The 18,976-nt window shown below is 40.6% G+C and overlaps 1 protein-coding gene across 2 annotated transcripts in view; it reads right to left on the bottom strand.

The window, feature by feature from the left end:
• The window catches only part of magi3a (membrane associated guanylate kinase, WW and PDZ domain containing 3a), a 55,647-nt gene that overhangs the window by 34,994 nt on the left and 1,677 nt on the right, over positions 1 to 18,976 (bottom strand). The gene's annotated exons all lie outside the window — the stretch shown is intronic.

Here is an 18,976-nt window from a genome sequence, read left to right as displayed (position 1 = left end):
TCCAGGAGAATCAGCGGTTTGCCCTGGAATGACTTAGTGACGCTAGATGCTATTGAGGTTTCTAATTCTGAAATGTTTCAACGCAACAGAAAAGCACAGCGGTTGGCAAAAAATAATATTCCTAATATGCCTTTCCTCAGCTCATGTAACCACACGCAAAACACTCATGTACTCAAACGGTGCCAAAGAGAACTCGTCAACTTCGGAGTGGCATTTAAGAAGGCTCACTTCTCCACAAAGCCACATTTCCAAGCCGCAAATTCAGCAAAGGCACTTCCTTTCCTCAGAACTTTAAACCTCACCCCTCTACTTGTGATTTCAATGACGACGGAATATTTAATATGGCCGTCACAGTCTCCTCGCTGTGGAAGTCCCATGAATGGTTTACATGTCGAGGTTACTGGCAATGGGAATGGAAATTCCGGCAACATTCCATTGGTAGAGATAGGAGAGACAAAGTATGACTAGCTATTAGCAAATAATATGTCTTAGTAAGTAAAAATGTTGGATTTACAATTTGAGCTTGTGAGTGTTTAAAAGAATTGGGAATGCAGAAGTCTGAGGTAAAATCCCCCGCAGTTTGACAACTCAATTGATGGATGAATAACAGTCAGAATAATGGTTAGATTTACGCTGTGTACAACGTTAGCGCTGTTCAGGACATGCTAAAACAATGCACAAATAAGGCCAAGTTGTCAGTGAGGCTGTAGATCAGGAAGACCTTGGCTCACAAATAATGACGCATTCCTTTAGGCAGTAAAAACTGAAAACATTTTAGAATGATTTCCAGTTGTTGTTTTCCTGTGAAGCCGTCATAAGTCATTCTAAAATTAATCTATGCACTACGTGGTTAGCATCTCTAAACCCAAATGTGGTGAGTCAGGTCCATTTTAAATCAAATTATTTCACAGGGCAACTGGTACCCTTTGTTGTTGCCTATTTTACGAGTGTAGATCTGCTAAATACCGCCACCGCATTCTTGATGCTTCCCAACAGGGAGACACACACGCCCACACACACACAGACAAACACACACACACACAATACAGCAAGCCAACCGAGCGATGCTATTGTCGCCTCTTCTCATGCATGCTGCAGAATGTCTGTGTCACAATGTCCCTTGGGTACCCTCATTTGGCATCACGTGAACATTTATGAATGCTGCCGAGCGGACGCGTTCCACTAAGATTGCCCAGTCTTTATCCAAACAGAGGCGCCAGGGCCGAAAATAAGAGGACAAACAAATTAATGAGCTTATGAGTAGTATTTGGTAAACAATCATTCATTATCTACTCTGATGAGGTTGCAAAGGGTTTTCAGTGGTGTCAGAAGATGTTCTCTCCGATCAGGGATTGTTCTGGGTATACATAAAAAAAACAAAAACGTGAGATCGATGAAAGGCATTGTTGAAAATACGTAGATTTAATGAACATTTTCAGAGACCGTCAAGCTAAACCAAATCTGGTTTCAGCCAAACAATGGAACATTTCATTCTCACCACTACAAAGAAGAGATTCCCCCAAAGAAATTCTAATCTGGTTTACTTTCAACTTCAATTCCTACAGTGGCCTAACCCTGTGCAAAGATATGATTCGTTATCGTACTTCTGACAACGGGTGTCATGGAGATCAACACAAGGGTGTGAGGTCCTTTAAAAATAGTCTTGCTGACGATATGGGCAAACTGAGAGGTGGTCAAGGAGCTTTGTTGCACTGTTCCTTGACTGGTTCAGAGGTGGGTGTAGCTGACTAAGACTAACATCGTCTATTCGTCCCACTGCCAACAAGCAGACACAAGCAGAAGGCAGGAAAAACGGATTCAAAAAGGGCCTACAATGAAAAGAGGAAACACCACAGTAGGAAGGGTCTTCACAAAAACAAATCAAATTCTGAGTATGTGCTTGGGGTAAAATCAACCATGGCGAAATGTGCTTCAGAAACAGTGATGTGTTGTTAAGGAGTAGATAAGACATGAAAAGGTCTCATTTCATTCAAGTCAGCACCTCCAGACTCCTCCTTTGTAAGATATGCCGAAACCAACGGGATACACTTGAAGCTATGAGGAGTCAGGACAGATGAAAGATGGAGCTCGGGTATTGCAGCACGTTCTGCTTACATGATTACTCATCGTTACACAAGCAAGGTCACCGGATAAGCTGCGTAGCAACCTCGAATTTACAGCCAAAAGCATTCCCACTATCGCATACATCATCTCCTCCCTTCTCCAGATTTGAAAATAAATGCAGATGTCCTCGCTCGTCAGCCCACCTCTGCAAGTGTAGTTTGCGCAACTGTACAAAGCACAAGATGTGCTCATCATTCACCCGCTCTGACACAAAATGACAGCAGAACTTAAAGTCCAAGAAGAATCTACCGAGTGGATGACTGGCCCAACCTGAGCTCATTTAATTGGTATGCAAAGACCACGCAGTGGTATGACACAGCATAGCTTCTCACGGAGGATCACTTGACTTTGTTTATGCTCTTTGAGAATGACCTTCGCTGAAAATGCCACAAGTGTCTGATGAGCCACTGTGCCAGAATGAGATAAGACACCAACAATGTTGCAATTAATGCTCCAGCTGGGGCTGATGCGAGCGGAATTTTTAGTCAATAAAAAGGGCAAGACTCGATAGCAATAGTCTGAAATGTCATACGTCAAATAAAGAGTCAATGCGGTTCAGGTCGCAGCAACAATCGTCGATCAATATCAACGAGGTGCGTTCCCTCTTCACTTCTCCACGTTTTGAAATAGTTTAAGCAGCACAGGGCAGCACAAAAATGTTACTTCTCTGGAGCATGTGGCGTTGCTGACTTAGATGGGAACAATAAAAAAAAAAAAAGGCTCAGCGCTTGTATGTCAACGCAACAAACCTCTTTGCCGCCTCTCATTCCTTCCCCAGGAGCCCGGTCGTTTATCCAAAGCCCCAGCTCCGCCCCGCTCACTAGAGAAGGGATGATATATTCTCCTGCTTACAACTTAAAACTTCATTTGTTTTCATGAGACACGTTACTTTCAATTCTTTTTTTATACATTTGCTGCTCTGATTTCCATTTTATGTCGTTTAGCCGCATTGGTAGTCTAAGAGTTAGATCTGCTCCTGCGCCTGTTATGTAAAGTGAGGGTGGTTAAGTTTGGGTGATAAACACCAGCTATAAGTGGCAAAGGAGGAGGCCTGTCACAACAACAACAAATAATGTTGCCACAAATGTGCAAAGAGTTAGTTTAGTTACTGTAATTTTTGGACTATAAGTTGCACCGGAGTATAAGTCGCACCAGCCATAAAATGCCCCAAAAAGTGAAAAAAAAACCCATATATATGTATATAAGTCGCTCCTGAGTATAAGTCTCCCCCCCACCCAAACTATGAAAAAAACGCGACCTATAGTCCAAAAATTACGGTAGTTCGAATGGATCGCAGTTGAGACGCAAAGTCAGAATGCTGAACGTAATTAACAAAGGCTGGCGCGTGAGAGTCATTGAAACCATTTCCACATGGGTGACAAAAAACATTGGCTGTATTTGGAAGCATACCATCCCTCATAAATGTTTGCTAGGCAACTATTTCATAATATTTACAGGATTGTATTACAAATGATCAATAACGAGGCCTTTGCGCCAACAGTTGGAAACAAAAGCTGGCAAAGTCGAAAAATGCGATAGTGTCTTACACAATTGGCACTTGGCAGCCGTATCATTATGACTTATGACTTCAGAAATTTCAATGGTCAGATAACATCTGATGACCTTTTTCACTAGATGTTTAAAACCCCCAACAGCTGCATTGATAAGTAAGAATACACTGTCTTATTTTATTTTTAAAAATAAACCACGGTGGTATGAATATTATCTGCTGAATCGGACTCATGACCATTTTCTATCTTTTACTATCATAAGCACTCGTCACCAAACATGGACAGAGAATCATCGGTGTGGAGAGCTGACAAGAAACTTAATTATTTCAACGTTTAATGCAGTGCTTCTCAATTATTTTCTGTTACGCCCCCCCCTAGCAAGAAGAAAACTATTCGCGCCCCCCCTCCCCACCGTGACTATCCTAACTTGTCTTGTAAATCGTAAAATGTTGCACTGTCGCAAACGTGACAGAAGTAACAATGGGAGCGCCACTGCCCCCTGCTGTAGTAAACGCGCAATTACACTTTATTCTAGTACTGCCAAAAAAAAAGCCTGTTCCCCAGGGTCACACGCGCCCCCCCAGGAATAGCACCGCGCCCCCCAAGGGGGGCGCGCCCCACTATTTGAGAAGCACTGGTTTAATGAATCCTCTGAATCATCATGTTTTCATTCTTTCCGAGTAATATTTCAGCAAAGACTTAACCATCATTCATGTCCAATTCACCTCTTGTGTGAGCGTCCTGGCGGCTTGATGACATCTTTTAGATTGAAGTGTCACAGCCAGGCTTCGTGAAGCGTGAACAAAAGCTATGTCAAATGTGTCTGCTTGTGGTCAAAAGGACAATGTCTCACAAGCGATTAATTAACAAGAATACAGCGTAATGAATTTGCTGTGGATTAGGCCAATTTCCGACAAAATGTCAGTAATCCCTGGGGTACGCGCTTTTTAAGCTGTTTGGAGGCTGCGGACACACAATCTGGTCAACATCATCTCCCATCTGTGGCTTTGCATCATTTAAATGCTGGAAGCCCCAACATGATACACAAATAGCCAACAAGAGTCGATGCATGTTTCCCATTCCCTGTGTTCCTTTGTACCATTTTTTCCCTCAACTTAACTTTATTTTTAGAGCACTTTAAAACAACCATTGCAGGCTACAAAGTGCTGCACAGGAGTAAAAATCAGTCACAGATAGTGAATATGATAAATTAATAACATACATGCAGCAGAGAGTGGAAACCATGAATGAAAACATTAAACTCTGATGCCTCCACAATGAATGGTCATCCTGTAGGTTATCTGCAGAAACGATCCGACTGATGAGGTCAGAGAAGATGCTCTCTGCTGTTAGCCCTCTCTCATCACCGGGTGCAGAGATAAGAAAGGGCAGTAGCATGGAATGATGGGTAATTGCTTCGTTTTAACTTTTCAATCCCTGACTCCTTCCTAGCTCCGTTTTCCTTCCTTCAATTATCCGTCATCGGCCTCAATCATCTCCTCTGCCTTTCTCTTACCTTTGTGTTGCAGCAACATCGGTTCAGACATTATTTAGCGTGCATTTCTCAGTAACATATTTATTTAGAATCATACCAGGCCAGGATTGTGTTAGAAATTTAGCCACATTTTATGGAGAGTTTTTTGCAGTATAGGTTGACACGAGGCATGTTGCCATCTATTGTTGTTTCTGACAGAGAACTGTGGCTGTTGCAATGGAATATAATCGTCACGACGGGCAAAAATGCATTTCACAGTAATTGTAAAGCTTGTTTATAGAAAATGTCAGGTACACTGGCGCTCCCTGTTGAGTTTGTTTCTTGTTGGATCCATCGGCGCGTTAAGTCGCTATTTAGGGATCTCATGGCAAACCACCTACGCGCCACAGCATGTGCCTGATTACAGTCGTGACAATAGATACTTTTGAAACGCAGAAGGCACTGTGGCTACCTAAGTGGAGTAGGAGGTGATGGAATAAAGGTGCGCGGGTGGTCTGGGCATGTGGGGAAAAAAAATTTGCAAAGTTGACAAAGCATGAGTGCACTGCTCCTGATTTCTTTCTAGAAGATTAAAAAAAAGTGTGGGCAAATGTAAAAAATAATATTATATATATAGTATATACGTAAATATATATTTTTTAAATTCATTTATTTATGTATTCCTTCATTCATAGAGTCCATTTATATCCTTGTTTACCCTTGTTTAAAAGTAGCTTAAATAATCAATCAAATGCATGTGGCTCTTTCATTAGCCAGCAGTGTATTTGCATTTTGCTGTTATCAAAGAGTGACTTGCAAATGAGATCCTGGTCATTAAAATACACTTGAAAAGCACCGAAAATCAATAGTGGCTTTGTTACATTCAGAATGAGCACGCAAAAAAAAAGAAAAGAAAATACACTTTCATATTTTTCCGAGTGGCTTGCAAATTTAACAATTGTTTCCATTGATAAATGACAATATTTTTCATCATTAATATTAGCTTTTTGTTCTTTCCATCACTACTGCACTTGGAAGTTTTGTATCTTAGCCTGACAAAGGTTGGAACACTTTATCCCTAGAGCAAGGACGTCTTTGGAGATGTTAAGTGGGTCCGTGGCTAAAAGAAAAAGTTGACAAAAGGCTGCCTTAAAGTACACTGTATTTAATGCTGACTCAGTAACACATGCTGAAACCGTGATCAAACACTTGGCTAAGAGAAGCACATAGTTTTGTCAAGTTGGATCGCACAGCTATGACAATGAATGGAACGCTACCACAGGACTTCTCATTGCCCTTCCCACTCATTGTTCCACTCTGTGCTCTACAGAACTTTAGAAGCCAATCCGTGCAGGGGTTTGACAGAGGACGCAGCCTGAGTAAATGCTCCAACAACCCTGAAAATTGATGTTACATAGAGAGATGATGCAACAAGCAGCTGGACCACAAAAGGTTGTTTTGCTATGAAGATACAATTTATTGACTTTTTGTCAAAATGTTTTTTAAGTGGCGATGTGGTGAAGATGAAAGTTATTATTAACTAAAATTGGTCAGAACATCACTGTGAATCATTTTCATGTTCACCAATAAAACAATGGCCCATTAAACAATATTAGAGAATATTTCTGGACTTATATCTGAAAACATTCACAGAAGAGTTTTGGTTTACATGAATGCTGCATATTTTTTAGGGGAGGAGGCTGTTGAATGGAATTGAAATTGAAACTCGCCAACGTCAGTAAATATTAACATTTGAGTAATATTGAAATGTTTGTATCAACTTCTTTACTCTAGAAAAGAGAGTTATTTATTTCTTGAAATATTCATTTTGAAGATATACTGGAAGCTTCCAACTGTATTTGTTGGTACTTTTACCAATTTGCAAGCTGCTTAACAAAAACACTTAAATGTATGTATATTAAGACAAGTTTTTAGGAATTTACTATTCAAATTTTGGGAGACATTTTTCCTTTGTACCACAAATAAATATCAGCTTCAAATATTCGTAATCAGCCTGCTTGGTTCAGTATTAACTCGGAACATATATGTCTTGCTCTATTTTCAACTTTAGGAGACTAATGAAGCCAGGTGGATTTATGACCATCTTGACAATTGATTTTCACTCACCACATTTGGATTACAGTTTACAGTCAGACTTTTGTTCTCTCAGTTAGAGAGAGAGAGTGAGAGAGAGAGAGAGAGAGAGAGAGAGAGAGAGCACATCTGGCAACTTGAAAACGCTGACTAGTCTGCAACAGTCATAAGGAGAGAATGCACTATGTAATTCTCTGAGCCTTCAGTGCCTGTGTACATCTTCGGTGAGCTTTACGAGAGGATCCGAGGTGCTGACAGACAGAAAGGGGAGAAGCAGATGGTGAGGGAGAAAACAAGACTCTGGATAAATCAAACCAGGTGACCTCCTCAGGGCCTGTGTTTGGCTGAAATTATCATTTAAAGAAAGAGTAGGTATGGTTTGTGTTATTGGTGTCATGTGACATTTAGTTTACGAGAGATTGTACATCATTCAAAAGCAATAAAGGTCTGGCTGTTAAGCTGTCACATCAAAAACTTTCAAATAAAATTCTCCAGGCACAAATAAATAATGTATAAAAGTTGGGAAAAAAAGGATAGGTACGGACGGACACAGCAGCTGAGGTCAGCAAAACTGGAATATTTCAAACCTTTGTATTTTTACCCTTTAGAAAGTCAGCAAGCGGGCAACATGAAGTGACGCAGCAATGAGGCAAGCACGACTAAAAAGGCCTTGAAAATTGGACTGACAGAGGTCTGCATGGAAGGAAAACAACATTTGGGAGGGACTATTGAGTTTTTGATTCCTTCTTGCAGCTGTCTCTTTTAACATCTACACATGAATGAAGAGCAAACAAAGCAGCAAAGAAAATCTGACCACACACACACACACACCTGTTATGGTGTGATAAAGCAAAAGTGCCGTCCATCTCTCTTTGTTGGCTGAAAGGCAGCAGGCAAATGAAGCGGTGAGATAAGAGAGCAAAACAGAGCGCAGAGAGCCTACACGCACCGTGAACGCTTGGCTTCACAAGGGGGGGCCCATCTTGAAACGGGCAGTGTGCTTGGAGGAGCGGGAAATCCCAAGTAATACACACAAGAGCATGTCTGCAGCCTTTCCTCACACACACACACTAATCCATAGTTCACTTAACAATGACTTGGCACTGTGCTCACTGAACTACAAAAAGTGTGACCATGTGCGTGTTCATAATACCTCAGCTGGGTTCCAGCAGTTGCAGCAAAAACACGCTCCCGTTGTTCCTCCGACCCCCAAGACGAGGCTCAACCAGGCACGCCGGCACCTGACTCAAGCTCAATCTGTCCCCTGACAACACGCACATACATTAATATAAATCCCTCAAGCAACCCCCCACCACCACCACCACCACATTGCAAGAACAATGGCTCCATTAGCACACCCCTCAATTCCTTCTCTAACTCCCGAGAGATATTTCTTGCTCTTGAGTAATGACTCTGCATGAATGCTAAGACTCCAGAGCATTATAAGTAGTATAAGCCTTCCTAAGGGGAGAAATTGTGCTCAGAGGTCAGTGAGATCATATTGGGCTGGGTAGAGACACTTTGTAGCAGACTTGCATTGTATTGTTCACAGCTGTTGACCTGTCAACAAACATTGGAGACCCTCCGCTTGATGCAAGTGCCATGTATCGCACCACAAAGAAAATCACGCGAGACCTGAGCCGAACCTGGAATAATAGCGCTCATCAATCCAATCAATATTGGTACAATTAGAATAAACTATTTGACATGCATGGAAATATAGACTCCTTTGTTGATATTGCACCCAATAATCTGGTACGCTTTATTTAATAAATAGAACACAGTTAAAAGCATCACTAGAGAATTGATCTTAATGAGTGTGCTGTGTATAAAATAGACTGCAAAGTGCGACGTTAATCAAAACATGATTGTTGTAACATTTTTGATGACCCATTATCTTCAATTGGCCGTAATTTAGTGATGGCATTGACGACTTCGTTTATGCCTTCTGACTAACACACACCGAGTGGCTCATTTCCTTCCAGATGGGGCGGAGGGCTTAGTTCAGACCGCCCCTCGTCTTAAGCCAAATCTTTTGCTCTTCCTCCTCAGCTCAGCGAAGAACGGCATCAGACATTCTCGTTGCAGAGCTTCCCTGCCTCTAGTATTATCTCACATTAATATGCAACTTTTCTGAAACCGCTCACCCAATGAGAAGAGAAAAATGAAGGGCCACACAGAACACAGTACGTAGAATCAGGTCCAGAAATATTTCGATTTTGTTTTTAACTATTTTGCTTTCAATCATGAGTTGGAAATAAATAATTGTGTTGAACTGAATATATCGTTCATATCAAGGTACAAACGAGAAACAAAGACATTTCATTAGCCACGCTGGAATTACAGTATAACTTCTTTTTTTTTAATCCAAAGTACCTCCTTCCATCTGCCAAATGCAAACCTAATACTCAAGGCAACTCATTATGTGACAGCAATTGAGCCACACCCGAGCAATTTGTCTTCCAAAACATTCCTCTTCTGTAATCTTTAATAAACAGTGTCATAGTTACAGTATTTATGTGTTCAAAAAGAAATCTACAAAACACCCTCCAAAAAATACATTAAGCTTAAAATATTCAAAATGTCCTGTCGGCCAAAACATCTAGCGCAAAAGCATAGCAGTGACAATCGTATCGGAACCACAAAGACTTATGGAAATTAGTACAAGCATGCAAAGTTGCAAACTGGATCAAAAATCAATATTTCACACAATAAAGAGAGAAAGATAGTCAAAGCTTTGCAGTTATCATCGACAAAATGCAAACTGACAACAATGGCTTGTATTCAGACATTCAAAATTATTCATATAATTAAGGAATGAAAACCAATTACCGTGAGAAGAAGGTGGCAGCCTATAAATATGTTCGTCGTCTATATAAATAGTTAGATTTATGATCACACATTGACAGGCACAACTTTACAAGTGAGTGATTCATGCATATGGCAAGTATAGATTTATCGTCGGGCAGCTCAGCTCAGTCGTTGCCGGAACGTATGCAAATGAGGAAACCAACAATCTGTGAAAGCGGTCAAAGCGATAGGAGGAGAAATCTGACAAATCCTCACATACACACAAAAGAAAATTATGAGTGAGGCATTAGGGTTGCTTCATTTGATCTGCTGCAGCCAGCTCGTCTTCACGATGCCGCAGTGCCGCATCGCTGGGGCTCTCTTGCAAGAGAACCCCTGTAGGGTGCGGGATCAAGGAATCAGCTAATTGGTCTCACTGCAGCGTCTTCCTCCTCGATTTTCCAACACGAGTGTGTGCACAATTTACACACACCCTGAGAGTGTCTCATCTTTTTTGTACCAAGCAGCCCTTTCCCCTTCAACTGCTCTTGCTGAGTACACCTGCAGATGAAAGTGCTCACGGCCTCTGTGTTATTTTAAACCCGACACAAGCCATGCTGGTCTTGAAAGTTTAAACGGCAGAAAGAAAATACCCATTGAACAGGTGTAAATCGATAGTGACTGGTAGCCGGGCACCACGGTGCCATATTTTCATCCATTATCCTGTCTGAGACAGCAGTGGGGTGCAAAAAGACACAGCTCTTTAAGTTAGCTGGAAGTAAACATCGTCTCTCGAGCTGGAAATACAATCCTGCCTAGAAACTCCCCCGAAACCAATAAACAAGTGTGGCGGGTTTTACGAGCATAGCGTAGAAAAACGGGCAGAGTCAGGTGAACCCGGTCCCTTTTACGGGATCGCTCACATCGATTCTTCTTCGTAAAATGGGTTTGATGGTGTTGATGTGCATGCCAGAAAGGACCCATTTTCTTTTCAAGCAGAAACAGAAGAGCGTGAAGCCTGCTCCACTTTACTCCTAATCACATCCAGAGATACATTAAGAGAGAGGAACACAAAGAAAAAATGATGGCTGCAGACGGGAAAAAAAAAAAAGTGACGCTTCTTTGGCACCTTGTCGCCTTATTTTACCCAGCAGCCAATTTTGACATTTGCAACTGAGCTGGATCATCCAATGAGTCTTAGCAGACCTTTAGGAAATCTTCAGCGTAAACATTGACTGCAAGTAAATGGATGGTTCTCTTGAAGTGTGGTCCAGGAATGTGACAAGAGAGCCTAAAATTCAACTTGTTCAAAACCAGGTCAACATGATATATGTTTTGAATCAATCCTATGATCACTGAATAAATGAAACCTTTTGTTTGCAAGAGATTGAAAATATAAAATGTAAATTTTATATTTATACATTCACTGCCTTCATGTGAGGATATTCATGGATGTCACACTTGACATGCATCTTACAAACAGGAAGTAGCACCACTCAAAATCCATTCACACACAAACAACAGTGCAAATCTCCGTCACGTTGTTTATTTTATCCCTGCAGTATGTCTCCAATCTTGGGAGCAATGAAATCCCTAAAAGGTTAGAAAATAATGATTCTCAAAGTGAGTCAGAGTTGGACTATGCAATTGGACCAGAGTTTCTGAGAACTACCCATATACAATGCAGATGAAAGCTGGAAAATTAAAGTGAAAACGTGTCAGTGTTGATTCGGAGCAAGCTTTGGGGTTTGCTTCATGCAGCATCAAGCCGAGACTGCGGCGCTGACTCGTTCGTGTCACGACTCCCGATGCTAGGCTCGCGCTGCTATTTGCTTGAGACAGAGCTGGTCATAAATTTTCATGCTGGTGCAACAGTGCTCGCTGCGGCATCGTGATAAAATGGACAATAAAGTGGGTTATACAAACAGATGGCTGGGACAAACAGGGCACTGAGGACCTGAAAAGCCTAAACAGTGCGCAATGCAATGTTTTCCAGTAATAAAGGGAAATTTCTTACAGCTACATACAAACTGCTTTGACACCCACACACACACACACACACACACACACACACACACATTTTGTTGAATGAACATAAAGATTTACAGTATAAATAAACAATCAGTAGCAGGGATGACTACAGAAAAAAAAACCTTTTCTTTTACATCATGTACTGTAAATAGCAATGTGATAAGTGGGATCAGCATGTGACTAAAGTCACAAAGAAATTTGTTTTTTTTTTGTTTGTTTTTTACATCATGTACTGTAAATAGCATTTTTAGCCCATATGAGCTTATTATTAAAACAGCTACAATTTTTTAGCTTCATCTTGAATCAAATTGAAGACAAAATTCCCCCATAGCAGGGTAATGAAAGAATCAATTGTAGCTGCGGAAATCCAATCGATGCCTAAAAATGTGCCCTTTCTTCGTAAATACTGATATTCCGGGCTTTGAAACTCGCAGCTACTCATTATCCAAAATGTCGTGCGTCATTAGGCTTTATGCCACTAAGTGAATGTACTAGAAACGAGTGATTTTGTAAGCAATACACCAGCAATATAACACATAAGCTCAATAGCTCTGGAACGTACCATTCGATTTTCAAAATTTTTGGTGCCTTGTACTCGGGTTATAATTACCTTTGTCATGCTGCTGCTAATTTGATAGAAGTATCTCTGAATGTACAGATTTTTTTTTTTTTAATGCCAGTGTGTTATGAGCAGAATATGTAATGCTGCAATTTAAGAAATTTTATAGCATTCATGAGGCCTATGGTCTTCTTTATAATGTCCTTCCTTTGGGAGATAGAATTTCTTTTTAACTAAAACCTTCAGGGATCAAACTTAAGTGATTTTACTTGAGACAAAACCTCTGGCAACACTACATCAATAACAGTATCCAGTATATTTACAAGGTCTGACTCACACCCAGATAAACAAATCAACATGGTCATTTAAAAAGTTGTTTTTTGTCATATATATATATTCATATATATATGAAAATAACCAGTGATTGATTTTTGTGTTGGAGTGTTTCTGGTTTCAGTGACAAGAAGAAAGAACATTGCAAGCTGCAAACTGGAAGTGCCTCAAAGGCAGAATGCCAGCAAGTCACTACAAAGGACAAACATTCATTCGTATGTGACTCAGAGCCGAAGTTAATAAGTCAGCGAATGCATCACTCGAAAGTCGTAGTAGTTTTTAAGTGGCAATAGTGTTGGTGTGCATGTGCGGTGATGATACCCAGTTGGTTTCATTCCTTATCTTGTTTTGACAAGAATTCAGGAGGGAAAGACACTTAATGATTGACAGGTCTCCTTTCCATTATTGCAGTTGCGAGAAGAAAAATCCTCCGCAAAGAATCCGACTGAAGCTAGCATATAAAACCGATAATACTAATATATTAAAACCAGACAATCCGAAGTGTCCGTGTTAGGACTGTTGCCAGTTTGAACACATTATTGAAGCTAAGCAATTTGCTTAGCCTCGAGTGGGCATTTTAGCCAGCCATGTCAAACGATGTCAAAGACATCTCAACTGGTGCCCAGTTTTTCATTTTACTTCATCACATTACATTCGGAAAGGTTAACATTATGCTTTGCGCCTAATAATTAAGCATCATAAATTGCGAAATGCAGACACTAAAGTGAAACCGGTTGTTGAAACCAGATAAAAGCATAGACTGGAAAACTTTTTACAACCTCAACTGCGAATCAAGCAGCAACTGGGAGATATTATTTACTGCAGCAAAACAGTGTCGTCATAATCGTGACAGCAACACACACACAAAAGACAAACGTGTGTGAGATAATAGCAGCCGAGGGACTGACGACGTAGCAGTTTCCAAGCTTCACAGCATGCGGATCTTTTAAGCTTGGCTCTTATATGGTCCGCCTTGTGCTTGACAGCTGTGAGAGGTCATGGAGGTCAACAAAATGTGTGTGTTGGTCACTTTGGTGCTTGTAAACAGACGAACCCGTCCCAGTCCAGCTCTGCTAAGGCAGTAAAGAGGAAGTCAGATAGCATGAAACTCACAATAGCGGTTTCTAAACCAGACCATGTTGCGGGCACTTTTAGATTCTGTTGTGACAAAGCACTCAAATCAACGAAATCGATATTTTTTAGGACTCTTGCTTCACGTGGGTGTAATGTAGTGATGATTAGGTATTGATCTCGAGGAATATTTTTTGATCATGTGGGATGATTAATGTTATGTTTTTCAGTCACTGGGCTTTGAAGCAATGGAGTTCAATACTTTTAACATCCCTGAATGGGATACAGAATAAAATCAATAGGGACTGTAATGGTAGAGCTTCTATTTAGCTGTAGATTGCAGTTGCATGTCAGACATTGGAAAGCAAGAAAATAATGACGCTGGTATGTATATCTGTTGACAGCAAGATTTTCTCACCTGGACTAAAAAATGATTAGAAGCAATGATCTACATTTACAATTCATATATATTGTCCATGACAATAAATTAATGTATTACAATAGTCTATTCTCTTCCATTTTGTTTTTCACATTTAGTAGCTGCTATGTGTATGTTGGATTATTTATTTATCATCTTTTAATTTTTAGGTCCAATCAGATTTCCGCCTTAATTTGTTGGCATGTCAATCTACTCTGCCCGTCACCATCAGAAAGCAATTTAAGCACATACTGTATTAGCAATGATCTTCAATTAATCTAGTTTTGAAATTGATCCCAAATGACAAGTTAGGTGCACCACAGCCTTTGCAGTTTATCCCCCATTCATGGATTAAAAACGTTTAGCCAGCAAATCACATCTGTAGGGATCTGCATATATCAATAAATGTAATAATAGACATTACTGAAATGCACATAGCAAATAGTGTAAGATGTAAAGATACTTTCAATTCCAAAATGCCTTTTTTTCTTTTCAGTTTCCTTCTGCAAAAATTCAAAACAGCCAACAGTGTGCCTCTTTGCCACCTGTTCAACCACATTCCTCTAAAGTTGCTTCCTTTTACAACCACATTGAAATTACTTTTCCCACCGTATTCATCATGTTAAATAGGAATTTAAAGTATGTCCTCGTTTAGAATTAAAATTGTACAATTTGGGATAACTTAGTTATACATACATTTTTATATACATATATTTTTTTTAAATGACTGTCTACTCCCTTAAGCTAAAGAAAACAACTTTGTTCATAAGCCAAGATTTTGTAAATAGTAAATCATTTCAATTGTTGGCTCAGAACTTAATGACAATAGGTTGTTGGTAACAACACACTGTTGGCATTGTGTAAACCAGTCTCACAATTCAAAATAACTGCATTCCACACATAGCTCTCAAACTCAGATGAATGCTCAGTCAGCCACGCAGCCCACTGTGACAGTTGAGTCATTTGTAAAAGCCCCGCAACTTAACGCAAGCAATATTTTCAACGAAGTCAACAGTACAAAGATCCTCCACTGGTTGTAACACAGTGACATCACCAGTAGCACGTCCTTCCGCATTCTTCAACCGTGACTAATAAACATGTGACCTCCTGTGTCAATTTACTCAAAGTTCTCTGGAGCTAGCCGGAGGGCTGCTTGGCTGGCGCCAAAACCTGTGGGTAATGACACTATGTGTGTATCTACTTTGAAAATAAATTCCGCACAAGCCTCACACCCACTAAAGAGCAGCAATAACCAATGAAGGGCAGGAAGCTTCTCAAATTGGTTGATTAACACCAAATGACACAAAGCGCTCAAGAGCTGAATGACAATTTAGTTGCCGACCCAGACGAGCTCATTTTCACTCTTCCCGAATGAGACATATAAATCATGTGCGAGTCAAATACACAAGTTACATGAAAAGGATCAGATGCTATGGCGGATAGGGATGAGATTGGTGCTGATGATCAATCACCTTCGAGTACGACTTGGAAGCAAAAACAAAATTGGCCATACGTTCATGAATTCTAATGGGGCCACTCAGGAACCTCAATTCCAACAAGCATGAATATATGCTTTGCATTCCTAATTATGCGGAGCTGGTTTTGTAGCTTGGGTTGGCTGAGTGATCAAAAATGTTTGTTGCAGCCTTTATATTCTTTCAACAAATCATCATAGCATGAATGTTTTTTTACAGTATTTGTCATATAGCAAACATGGCCTTTTCCATATGTTATTATTGTGGAGTCACTGAACCAAAATTGAGTTGACTCTGATCATAGCACCAGTGAAATGACAGCCAAGCATATAGCTCAGGAATGTGCTACCAATAGATATCAGAGCCGCTACTTCAGTAGAAATATTCAAGACGTAAGCTCTCGGCTTTAGTTAAACCTTGCTGTTTCCATCAACACAATGCCTATACAATTAATATTACCAACTCATTGAGTGGGGTTTATAATGAATAGACGGAGTTCCGTCACGCCTACTTTACAGGGCGATTGATGAGACGCAGACTGCAATGCTGGAAATTAGTGTACAGCAATTAGGTATGACATGCAATTCATTGAAATGTTGTCATTTTATCTTCTATCCATCTTAAAAATGTTCCCACAAGGGCCGGAGCTAGGGGGTGGCCACTTATTGAGCCCCATGTCTAGAAGTGGGTGAGAGGCACACCCCCATGCAGCAAGTCTTTACAAAAATTAAAATACATCAAATAGTGTAGGTAATCCATTAACGTGGCGCAAGCAGCAGACTCGTCTCAAAACACAAACATCTTTTTGTCCCTATGTGTGACGCTTTTAAAAAGAAAATCACGGAAACACTCCAGGCTTTCAGGGACAATTAGATTGAGACGAGTGAATGCTGTTACAAGAAATGTTGATTGATGATTAATGGCAGCATAATCGCCCCCCAGTTCTGAGATTAGTAATGATCTCCGTCATCTCGTACGTGATTCTCCTAGCTCTGCAATCCTCGGTGTGCATCACTTCCCTCAATATAGGAATATCTAACACGGGAATCCTACCGCAGCAGCAATGCCGTTTTGCTTATTGTCTCTGCTGGTGACGCCAGAAAACCAAGACACCAGATGGGCCCAACTCGAAGTGCCGTGACTGCGCATTTGGAAGAATCTCACTTCAATCAGCTGTCAAGATTACCTGCTCGCCGCAGGGCTCAGTCCTGCACCCGTCTATTGAATCATAGATCTTCATTTCCGTGACTTCTCTAGTCTGCCAATCTATGTTGCACAAAAAGGAGCAAGCTCTCACTCTGTCGCTAGCTTCCACTCATTATGGGATGACAAGAAGACTAGGGGGAGAGAAAAAAAATCTATTTTATGCCCACCTTGTTCCATTATCCCTCACAACCGTCACAGCTTCATTTGATGGTTCCGTTACCTCAAGCATCTTGGCTGGATATCATTTCAAAACATTTACACAACAGCGTCAATGATATGAATCATTTAAATTTGGCTTTTTTTTTTTCCTTGTTTGGGCTCAAATGATCCCACAAAAACACATGGGAAGCACATTGTAAGAACTTGAATCAAAATCAAATCTACTAACTTGAACAATCTTTGACTCTACGTTGGAATTTTTGACGTAGCTAGCAAGTTCTCTCGCACATGCTTCTTAGGTTAGTTCTAGACTCTAAATTGCTCGATGTGTAATGTGAGGACTGTTGGTAAATCCGCACACTAAAATGATAGCTTGCTCGGCAGCAGCTACTTCAACAAGTCTAAACCGGAGCAAATTATGTCCATCTTTAAAGTAGTCACGTCCAAAAAAGTGTGGAAAAAAAAGTTCTGGTTGCCATATTACAATAATAAAGCAATCCTCAGATTAATGGTATTGAGAGACTCATGTTCAACTGCAATAATGTCAGTTGAGAAGAGAACAAAATGTCTAAAACTCACAGAAAATGGGAAAATGAGGTGAGGCCCAACTCATTGACATCCACACACGTGTTTGAAATAAACCATTTTTAAAAAATTGCAACTACGACAACTCAAACATTTACAGAAAGTAGGACGAACACAACACGCTTTTTTGTCCGATCCCCCTTTTCCTGTACATGAGCAAAACATGCTGCGTAATTTATCCTCTCTCCCAACTTTACAACATTTCCTTCTCCACCAGGGTGCTATCATTTGAGCCACCTCATCTCAGCATCAGGCAGCCATAAATGAAAGATGAGGCTTGAATTAATCATGAGAAAAGAGACTGAGATATAAACACACAGTGGGGACCCACAGGGGGAACAGAGAAGCCCATATGAACTTGTCAAACCGGAGTTATATTGCTGATTAACCATCCCCTGTGAACACGTTGTAAGAATACAAAATGACTTAAGTGTTCTCCCTTACTGCATCATCTATGGATGTGTATTTACTGTAAGCCACTTAACGCAAGATGCTTCTGACTGCGCAACGTTTGAGTGCTTTAAGTGTCAACTCCGCCCAGATGAAGTCAAGCCACAATTCTAAAACTCTAAAAGCCTGGAGGAGTATATAGTCAGACTCCAAAACAATGCATTCAAAGCAGGTTGGGTTGATCAGCCAGCCTCCGATGTCAGTCCTAAATATCCTGAGACAACTTGTGGCAGGATTTGTAACATTACACCCAAAAAAGATAACAGTTGCATTGCGATGAAATCTTCCCATCTTCCCCAGATGAGACTTTAAAGAACCACTATCAACAGGTACGCGTGGATGTAAACACGGCAAAGCATGTGACCGTGGTTACGCCCTCAGGCACAAAGGAATGTCGGCCCAACGGGTTGGTTTGGATTTAGATTTGCCATGGTGCTACAACTTGCTTGCACAACACCGAGCAGACAAATCAGCCATTTACACATTCCTGTCGAGTGTCACAGCTATGGCCACATTGTGAAATTGTGGCAGCAAAACAGCTTGCTACTTTTTCCAGACAGTGTTGATAAAAGCGTATCAAAATATCGTTCTGTATCAATACAACAGCCCCATGATTTACGCGTGGGGTCATTTCATCAGTCTGACAGATCTTGTCTTTTCTCCGCCGTGTGGTGCAGTGAAACAAAGTTGCCAAAG

Source organism: Syngnathus typhle, linkage group LG2, assembly GCF_033458585.1.
Source record: "Syngnathus typhle isolate RoL2023-S1 ecotype Sweden linkage group LG2, RoL_Styp_1.0, whole genome shotgun sequence".
Classification (NCBI taxonomy): domain Eukaryota; kingdom Metazoa; phylum Chordata; class Actinopteri; order Syngnathiformes; family Syngnathidae; genus Syngnathus; species Syngnathus typhle.
The sequence above is the reverse complement of the archived record's forward strand: the minus strand, read 5'-3'. Positions and strand labels throughout refer to the sequence as shown.